The sequence below is a fragment of the Aptenodytes forsteri genome, unplaced genomic scaffold (genome assembly GCF_000699145.1).
Source record: "Aptenodytes forsteri isolate BGI_AS27 unplaced genomic scaffold, ASM69914v1 Scaffold6, whole genome shotgun sequence".
In the NCBI taxonomy this organism is placed as follows: Eukaryota; Metazoa; Chordata; class Aves; order Sphenisciformes; family Spheniscidae; genus Aptenodytes; species Aptenodytes forsteri.
Window position 1 is genome coordinate 4,784,550 of NW_008795709.1, and position 10,428 is coordinate 4,794,977.

Genomic DNA, 10,428 nt, shown 5'->3' on the forward strand with positions numbered 1-10,428 from the left:
GCTCCACTCCAGGCTTCCCACGGGGTCACAGCCTCCTTCGGGCACCCACCTGCTCTGGCGTGGGGTCCTCCACAGGCTCAGGTGGATATCTGCTCCACTGTGGACCTCCATGGGCTGCAGGGGGACAGCCTGCCTCACCACGGTCTTCACCAGGGGCTGCAGGGGAATCTCTGCTCCGACGCCTGGAGCACCTCCTCCCGCTCCTTCTTCACTGACCTTGATGTCTGCAGAGTTGTTTCTCTCACATATTCTCACTCCTTTCTTCTGATTGCTGCTGCCGCAGTTTGGTTTTTTTTTTTTCCCCTTCTTAAATATGCTGTCACAGAGGCGCTACCACCGTCACTGATGGGCTCGGCTTTGGCCAGCGGTGGGTCCATCTTGGAGCTGGCTGGCATTGGCTCTATCAGACATGGGGGAAGCTTCTAGCAGCTTCTCATAGAAGCCACCCCTATAGCTTCCCCAGCTACCAAAACCTTGTCACGCAAACCCAATACAGTTGTAATGAAGAGTGTGGCCTTAGACAAGAATCCTGAGTCCAAAGGCTGTGCATGGATTTTATTTCAAGTAGTCAGAATATGGCCTGAAATTTATCCCTCCCTGTAGCCCACACTCTGGCTACAGAACATCCTTTTCTCTGTCTTGTCCACTGACTTTAGAAATATATATGGGGTTGGCTTCCAGCTGTACTTTGTGATTTTTGTGGTTTTGAGACAACTCTTTGTTCCTGTACTTCTTAAATTAAATTTGGGAAACTAAGTCAGAGGTATAGATTTCGTTAAGGGGAGCAAGCAAGTAAAATTAGATGTTTCAGTGCTGTGGAATTTAAATCCCTCTTAGATACAGATCTAAGATCTGTCTCAAATATAAAGGCTTTCCATAATAATGAATTCTTCATGAATAGTCATAACTGGAAAAAGAAGATAAGAAAAAAATACACACACATAACCCAGATTTCTCTACTTCATTAAACAACAGAAATCAGAGCAATTATAGTCCAGGAAAAAATTTTAGTTCAAACTGATCCTACAAATCTGGAGATTATCTAAAAATGAAATTTGGGCTGCTATACTTTGAGTGCTTAGTTACAGGTTCTTTCAAGTTATTTCTTCACTCCTCTTTTAATGTTTTATGACATAGGTGACCTTGGGAAATATATGTAGCAATAGTATTTCAAAGATGCTTTAAGAATTTTATTTGCCATCTGTTTAACTCTATACTTTTGGATTGAGAAGCCAAGATGCTGAACATGCAATACACATGCAAGCCAGGTAATAAAACCAGCTTTATTTTTGTGCATTACTGTTTTAGCTTTGTTTCTTTCTGAAGTACTAAGCAGGTCATGAATTCTAAAATCTAATCTTCTGTAAGTGTTAATAATGAGACAGTGCAGCAGAGAGGCATGGCCTCTTCCCACGAGGTTTCACTTTGTTTATGAATTAAGTCATATGAAGTGTGGAAATTGAGATAAGGCATGAAATTTTTAGGTGGTGCCAGCTGGCATAGCTCCATTAAAATCAATGGGAAGACACCAGTTTTCATCACCAGCTTGTGACTCACTCCCAGGGGAAATAAAATAGTTAATGTGAATGTTTCAGTCATGAACCTTTCACATTGAACTATTGACATGGCAAAGACAGGTGCTGGTATTCAAAATCCAAGACAATTTGAAATATTATATTTTGGTTTTGAGAGAATCCATAGGTTTTCTCTCTATCATCCAGTATTGCTTTGACCCCAACTCACATTAGAGCTTAGTAGAAAGTAGCTGAATAATGTGAAGTTCCTTCTGGCTGGAGTAAATCATGGTCTGCTGCATAGCATTAAGACAAAATCTAGCTTTTCTTAAAGACTCAGGCAGAAAAGGGGAAAATAAAATCTTTTCCCCTTCATTCCTCATGAGACACATATTGAATTCTACTACCGAGTCCTTGTCAGCAATATGACTATTGACAGATGCTATAACTACTAAGTTCAGTTAAACCATTTAAGCTGATAATATGCATGTCACTTTCTGTCATTTTACTGTAAGGTAGGCGTGGGATGCCATTTTCCAAACTGAATGTAGCAATAGCAACAGCCAAATCCATGTATGAGGATGCCTGAATAGCCTTGGAAAGAAGGGGAAGCAGCTTTGGATTTTTCTAGAACCTCTCTCAGATTTTACAAATTCCTACTACAAGCTCAGGAAGCCCCCAGGCAAACCAAATCTAGAATAAGAAGCAGAAAAATAGCTGATTTATCTGAAACTAAGGGAATCAGAGGGACCGTTTTTTGGTTTTCCCTGCATGTACTTTTCCCTGTGCTTGTCCGCCAGCAATGCCAAGTTTACAGCAGTATGGGTGAAAGATCATTAGACTAGGTCAATAGTGCATCATTATATGCGTTAGATAAAAATACATGTTGCTCATCTACTATTTCTTCGTTTATTTTAGCTGTGATTTTGAGTATCACTGTTCCTTGTAAAGTACTTGTGCGTGGCGGTCTCTGGAACACTAGTCAAATTTGCCAGGGAGATAGGTTGCTAATAATGATGCGTATGTATCTGTAGTTTTTCCATGGGCTTTTGCTTCCTCTGGTGCAGGGGTTGTAAGCAGAGGAACGACTGGAAATGCTGATTCCTAACTCTACAATGTCTATATTTGAACTTTTTAAAAGGTGGTTGTTATACAGAGTCAAGAGTTTCACATCTGTCAGTAAACCATAGTCATTATTATTGTGAATAATACAGGAAGTTAAATAGCATGAGTTATTTAATTTGAAAGAAAAAAACAAAACCAAACCCCATGCTACTGACATATGCTGGCTTGTTTTTTGTTATATGAATTGTCTGTAGTTTTTTCACAAGCTGTACATTTCACATGTAAAGTGCCAGTATAGCAAAAAACATTGTCAAAATAGGGAAAGAAAGCAGATTCTTGTTCACTTTCAGTGATATTTAGGCTGTTATGTGTGTGTGGGGGTTTATGACTGAACATGGGAATGCAGCGCTATGTCTGAAAATAAGTTATCCAATATATTTTAAAACATAAATTCAGTAGTCTACTTAAGATATATTTTTTCTGAGAATTATCTCTTTTGATTAGTTTTCAATTCTAAGAGAGCCAAAATTATCCTGTCTATCTTCCCTACAGATTTTTCATTAAAATTTGTAACTGAATTGAAAGGATTTAATTATTATGGCCATTGCAATATTGGTTACAACTATATTGTAATTAAGTTTTAACTTAACAACCATCATATCACTTTCCATGATAATTATAATGAGAAGCACTGATTGGCCAAAGGTGAAATAATTTATAGGGATTTTATCTTTGCCTTGGCAATATTCATTAAAGATAAAAAAATAAAACATGCTGCTTTAACTTTCCTCTTCAATATCAAGATGAGCAGGGAGGAAAAAAGTATGAGGCAAAGCAGAATTATCTTATCCCTTCACTGGAAAACAAGAGTGATAGTCCTTTATGAATTCTGCTTACACAAGACGTGAAAGAGAGTTTTATTTCATGGACGGCCTGGTTTCTCCATTTGCATTACCCTTGGATCAGTGCACAAGCAAGTTTCCCACTTTAGAGCTTTATTAATAAAGCTATTGTTAAGCAAGCAAGCTCAACTGTCTTCCTTCCAAATGAAAAAGGTAACAGTTCTGTGGGCTAAGATTTGCCCTCCAGGTAGGCACCTGAAATCTCGCTAAGTTACAACTGATCCTCTATCCATTTTAACTATAACTGTGGGGTTGAATGGACTTTAAGCTGTTTCAAAATATGCCCCATTAACTTTAGTATGTGCTAAACTTTGTAGCAGAATTTTATTTTTCTGCTTTTCAATACATCTGTACTTTTTCCTATGATGAGGCCTTTCTGTTGAAGATATTACTGGCACTAGAAATCTATTAGTTTTATTTTTCCTGAATTCTTAAACTTATTGCAATCGTAAGTTCATATGATATTTCAGGCTGGAAGGGACTTTATGAAGCCTCAAGTGCAACTTCCTACTCAAAGCATCCTCAGCTATGAGATCAGACCACGTTACTCAGGGCTTTATCCAACCAGGTCTTGAAAACTTTTATAAAAACTTATAAGAACAGAATAAGAATAAGAACTTATAAGTTCTGACAAGTTCTCAATATTGAAGAAATTATAAATCCACAATTATTAGATTAAGGATATTAGATGGTACATTTTTGCTTATTCACTTTAGTACCTGTTTATGGACCTGTTGTCTTTAAATTGGTCTAATTCTTTTTTAAATCTGCTGCCTCCAACAGCCTCCTGAGGCAACAAATTTCAGAAGTTCACTTGCTGCTCTGTACAGACATCTTTTCTTTTAACAGTTTTTAACCGATCTAATAGATTCATTGAGTGCTGGCTGGTTCTGTTGTGGACTTGTTGAATAAATAGCTCTGCATTCACTCACCCTTGTGATTTTACAGACCTTCAAGCATACCCCGTCATCCTTATCTCCAGATGGAAGAGTCCCAGCCTTTTTTCATCTCTCTCTGTAAGGTAATTACTCCTTCTCTGTACCTTTCTAACTCCATGATGTTTTTCTTGGGGTGCAGTACTGCCCACAGTACTCAAGATGTTTGTGTGGAAGGGGCTGCTTAGCCATCCCTTGATGCCTGAAGCCTGCCAGAGACAAATGTGTAAACCATAGCTTTAAAATGATGGTAATAGAACTGAAAGGAACTGTAAGGTTTTGGTGTAACAAAAAAGGAAATGAACTGTTGATCTTAATGGTGGTTGGTTGAAACTAATAGCAGAAGAGTGTGGTTTGCTGGGCACTGAGGATGGCCGTATAAAATCACAGCGAGATGAAAGAGGAATTACTTGACTGGGTGACTCATGAGATACCTAGACCAGAAGCATAGTCCATGGCAGATGTTTGGCTGAAGATCTTTTTAAGATCTTGGAGGACACCTGATGGCAGCACTGACTGCTGATGAGAGGAGAGAAGAGCTTGCTACAGCAATGAGCCTGAGGCAGAGAAGCTGTGTGTATGGACCCTGGTCTCATTGGAAAGAGCGTCCCCTGGGGATCAGACATAGTTCTCCAGCATTGTGTGCGTGTGTACCCTCTCCCAGCCACCCATCAGGCAGGGTGCAGGAGCATGACTTCCCTGCTGTTGCTACATGGTGTGGCTGGTGGCCAGGAAGGTGACGAGTGCTGTAGGAATGGGTCAGCTAGCATGACCTTGTGCCTGTGTGACTGTGTGTGTAACCAGTATAAGCATAAGTTTTAATACTGCTTGTGTGTAATTGAAGCATTAGAAATAAGATTAGCAATACTAGCTCTAGAACATTGTTTTATATAATAAGGGTCAGTTGTCAACCCATGCAGTTGCCAGTCTGTGCAATGGATTTATCAGCATCCAGTTTATCTGGATGTCTTGCTTGCTTTTGGACTGGTCTTTTTAATTAGTGTGTTTTTTGTGTGTGTGACTGAGTAGTTCATTTCTATCTTGTTTCCTTTTTTTTTTTTTTAATTTTTTGAAAATGCATGTTTATTTGTATGCTGAATTTGTTTTGCTTGTTCTCTTCCACTGCATTGTTGACCGTGGTTGTATTGTGATCATTAATGAGCTAGTAAGTGTCCATGATGGTAAGTCATTAATATTTATGATGCTGAGTGTTACACTAAAAGTAAGGCAAAGACTTCAGAAAGAAGATTCATGTCAAAATATGTATTCTATGTAGAAACAGACAGGTTTCTTATTTAGATCTCCGTATTACTCAGGAAACATCCAACTGCAGAAACCTTCCAGTCAGACACTTTCAAAGTTGATACAACTCTGAGAAACATGTTGCTTTGATAAAAAGTATGTTAGTGACCGTAGAAGCAATATGAGAAGGACTTCTGGTGTCAAAATGTCTGTAGTCAGAGGCAAAAAAAAAAAAATCATTCTGAGAAAACTCATCACTACATGTAGGTCTTCTAGACTGACACTGGAAATTAAGGAGCTGAGTCATCCTTTCTTTCAAATTATGCTAAGATTTTTTTCAAATTAGGTAAGACACGATTCAACGTACATTAGTGCCAATTTAACAAATGTTTAGTTATGCTATTTAGTTATGAATGCTCCTTTTAGGGAAGCCTTATCATTCTGAGAAAACTCATCACTACATGTAGGTCTTCTAGACTGACACTGGAAATTAAGGAGCTGAGTCATCCTTTCTTTCAAATTATGCTAAGATTTTTTTCAAATTAGGTAAGACACGATTCAACGTACATTAGTGCCAATTTAACAAATGTTTAGTTATGCTATTTAGTTATGAATGCTCCTTTTAGGGAAGCCTTTAGAGATGCAGTATCTCACTTTCATCTCAGTCCTGGGGGACAGGAAGCAACTCATGAATAATAACTATCAGTTTCATAAAGCTAATGACTACACATTGCTTGTAAATAATAATTGTGTATCAAATGTGAAAATATGCAGTAGATTAACAATTTTAAAAGCACTGACAAGATCCCTGAAAGAGAAATATAATTCAGTTTTATAAGCAACATTTTCAAGTGACTCTACTTCTGCTCCTTTTAGATGAGATAGGAAATAGTAACCTCCCTGACTGAGACAGTTGGGTGTTATGATACATTAACAGATTACAAAAATTTATGAGGAAACAACCCATAAATCCTCTAGATTAATCCGTGTTGGTTAGCTTCCTCTCTGTTCCTGCATTTAGATTATGTGTTCATCACTATCCTAATTCTTTCATATGTGCACTGGATACTTTTAACACGATGTTTGAAGCAAAAAGTTTAAGTAATGCTATTTTGGTAAAAGTTCTGAGAAGTGCTTAGAATTTTAACTCAGTTTCACTATGTTTGTATTACAAAATCTTAAAATAAATTCAGAAACAACTTCAACACATTTTGACTTTATGCAACTGGGGGCAAAGGTTTCATGCCAACCTTCTGTTAGCCTCATTTTGGTACCATCGTAATAAATTATGTCAGTCTCAAAGTGTATCCAAAGTGTCATTACACAGGCTAGAAGTCAGCTAGAGTGAAGTGGCACTCTGGCATGCATCTGCCATCAAGTCTTCACTTACATTTCATTGCCACAAAAAGTGGATGTTGTAGTGACATCTGTGCCATCAATACATCATTAAGGCATCCCCTTAGCTGCTAATCTAGCGAAGTTTTATAACTCCTTTGCACATTTGTACAGTGCAGCATATCAGGGTAAAGATCATCATGTTTTTCCAAAACAGTGCTTAAGCATGTTAAAATGGGCAATGGGTATATTTTCTCTAGTCATTATCTACTCTTCTGTCAAACAATATTATAGTTCCACTACTGTTTTGTAATACAATTTTATAATAATTATAATATCCACAACACTCTACCAATAAATATTTTATGAGAAAAGCTCGTATATGTAGCTCTTTTGCCACATAGAAGCAGAAAAAAACCCCTAGTTCAACATGTTTCATCTGACTCCTAATCAATAAACTGCCTTGTGCCTCACAATCCCAGCAAAAGTAACTGTACTCTGTAACCTCCTTGCAGCAGGAAAAACTTCCTCACTTGGAAATACACTCTAATCATATAAAGACAAGGAAATCTTTAAAGAAAATTTAAATGTAATCATAAAAATGTGAAAAATATGGGAATGATATGTAGCATGTATGCATGGATAGAAATTTCCCCTTATCCAAAAAGCTGGCAGTATTTCATGGAACATCCCTGCCCTGAGTTGATGAGAAGATTTCTCAGGCAACAGTCCCCTGATTGCATCAACTGCTGCACCAAACCTTCCTCACAGTCTAAGCAAATGACTAGCCGTAATCTATGGGTCTTCTTAGCAGGCTTTTATTAGTGCCTAAAGTACCTTCTGCCTTCTTTTGGCTCACCAACAAAATTTGTTAAACCAGCGATTAAATAAGTTACTGACTAGGAAGACATCCATGCAGTGAACCCCTTTATGCTGTGGTTCGCTTCATATATTCACAGTAAATTTATTAATCTGCAGTAGCACCTCATCAAACTCATCATAGAATTCAAAGTAAGAATACCTTTGGTCAGATCCAAAGAAATATTAGGACACCTAACCAATCATTGATTTAACTACACTATTCAAAGTAAAAGTTAAAACCAAAGATGTTCATAGAGGCATTTCAATTAAAAAAAGGAAAACATTTTTTGATTTCATGTACTTCTAGGATTGCTGGAATTAAAAATTGGGAATAAAATGGCTATTAATTACTTTACTTACATTATTCCTGGCAACGCACTTGAAAAATTTCTTTTGACAATATGTCCTTCATTCAACTACTTTCCCTTGTTGCTTTTGGTGATACTTAGAGCAGAGAGGATGAGAAGGAAACAAAGAAAAACGGAAATCAAGAAAAGGAAGATACATATAATGCCTGATATCGTTTTCAGACATAGCTTAGGACTTGGCTAGACTTCAAAGTAATGATTTCTCTGTAGAAATCAATATTTGAAAGTCACATTCTTGGCTACATCACAGTCCCTAATGACGGTTACCATAAATTTAGTTTATCTGATTGAATTGGGCACTGGCCCTGAGTAATTTCCCTGGCAAAGGGGACAAAATTGTCTCATTTGTGGCTACTTGTATGTTCATTTGGTGCTATTTGCAATTCAGTGTAGGCTGAAGCAATCCTGAAACACTTCTATGTAATTCTCCAAAATCTTGACTAACTTCATGATCGGGGACCTGAACAACTGCTACACAGCAACTGTTCTCTCCCTTGTGAGTGCATGAGCCAAACTATAAATGAAATGTTGGGCTATGAAATTGCATTTTTCTCTCAAAGTAGCCAGAAATATTAAATGTTCAAATTCATATAATCATTATATGTAATTTTAAATACAATAAAGCAGATGTTTCAGAACAGAACCATCTTCTTTTGGTTGTTGACTTGTTAAAAGAAAAATGTCTATTGATACTAAAGCAGGAAAATTTTAGCTGTGAAACTTGATTCCTTTGTTTCTTTACTTCGCTCTGCAATTGGGAAAATGTTTCAAAAATTAAACAGTTGTTTTGTATGCTTTCTTGTATCCCAGCCAGCTGATGTGTACCTCGAATCTATTATTAACAAGTTCCTGTTTTGCTAGAGTCCAGATAACATTATTTTTAGAAAAGTGACTGCCATTAATAAATGATCCAGAAATACCGATTATAATTTCAGCATTTAGCATTTAGCATCTAAAGAGCGAATGCAGTTTTTATATATGGAAAACTACCTTTGAACTTTAAACTTGATAAGAAATTTAAGAGAAAACTATTTCGCTTGCATTTCATCCTGAAATCTGATTGTTCAGCACATGCGTTAATATGAAAATTTATCATCAGCTTCAATTTTGATTTTCCTTTTTCCCAGTCGTGACATATCCACTGTACACATCTATTTATAGAAAGGCCCAGGTTCAGGTTCCTTGTGCTTTTATAAAGAATGTAACCTTGCAGCTATAGCTGAGCAGTTTCCCATAGAAGCAAAGTAATTCTAATGTCTCAGAATGGGAGATGCAATTGAAGACCGAGTATTCTTATTCTATAATCTAATGGAAACTCTCTCTTGTGTCCTGTTAAGTAGTTAAATAAAAATACATGGCCTCATCCAAGGACTTCTAAAACCAGTAACTTTCATCAGATTCCTCCCCTGCCATTTGATGATAATGTGTAAATGTAGAATCCTTGTTCCACATGATAAAGACCAGTGGATTGGTGTCTCACTTGCTGGGAAAAGGCCTTGAAGAAGGTCCTAAGTATTGAAGATTTGGGTTTTTTTGGTTTTAGTATGTATATATTTCTGGGAGGGAGATGACAAAATTTGAAGTTAATTAGATAATAATGATCACACTTAGGACTTAAAGTGCTTTGTGGTTTACAGAATATTACTATCACCATTTCATAATTAAGGAAAAATGTGGTGGAGTGATTTACTGAAGGTTACTCTGAAAGTTAGTGATAGTCTTACAAAAAGAATGCAAGCTGTGCAGCCTCTGTAGATCACGCTAAGTGAAAAGCAATGAGAGTCTAGAATATCTTGTTATTTCTGTTTTTCATTGAGCTATATGTATGCTATTAGAAATACTACATACAAATCTGATACCCTTCCCAGTGGAGTTTAAACTCTTCAATGGACTACATGAAGAGAAGAGGGTAAAGAAACTAAAAACAATCAGTCTATTTGATTTTATGTCAGTTCCCCAGATAGGTATTTAGAAAGATTGGGACATATATAGACATATGAATCGCTCTTTCCTAAGAGGACTTAATCTAGGAGAGTGCCAATATATCATAAACAACTAAGTAGACAGCCTAATTTTACTTGCTTTCTGTTATCACTTTCTTGAGAAAAGAACCAGGTTCAACAGGCCAGCTGAAAGCATCATGGCTCAGGGGAGAAAGTTGAGGCAACATGAAGAAAACAGTAAAAAAAAAAAAAAAAAAGGAAAA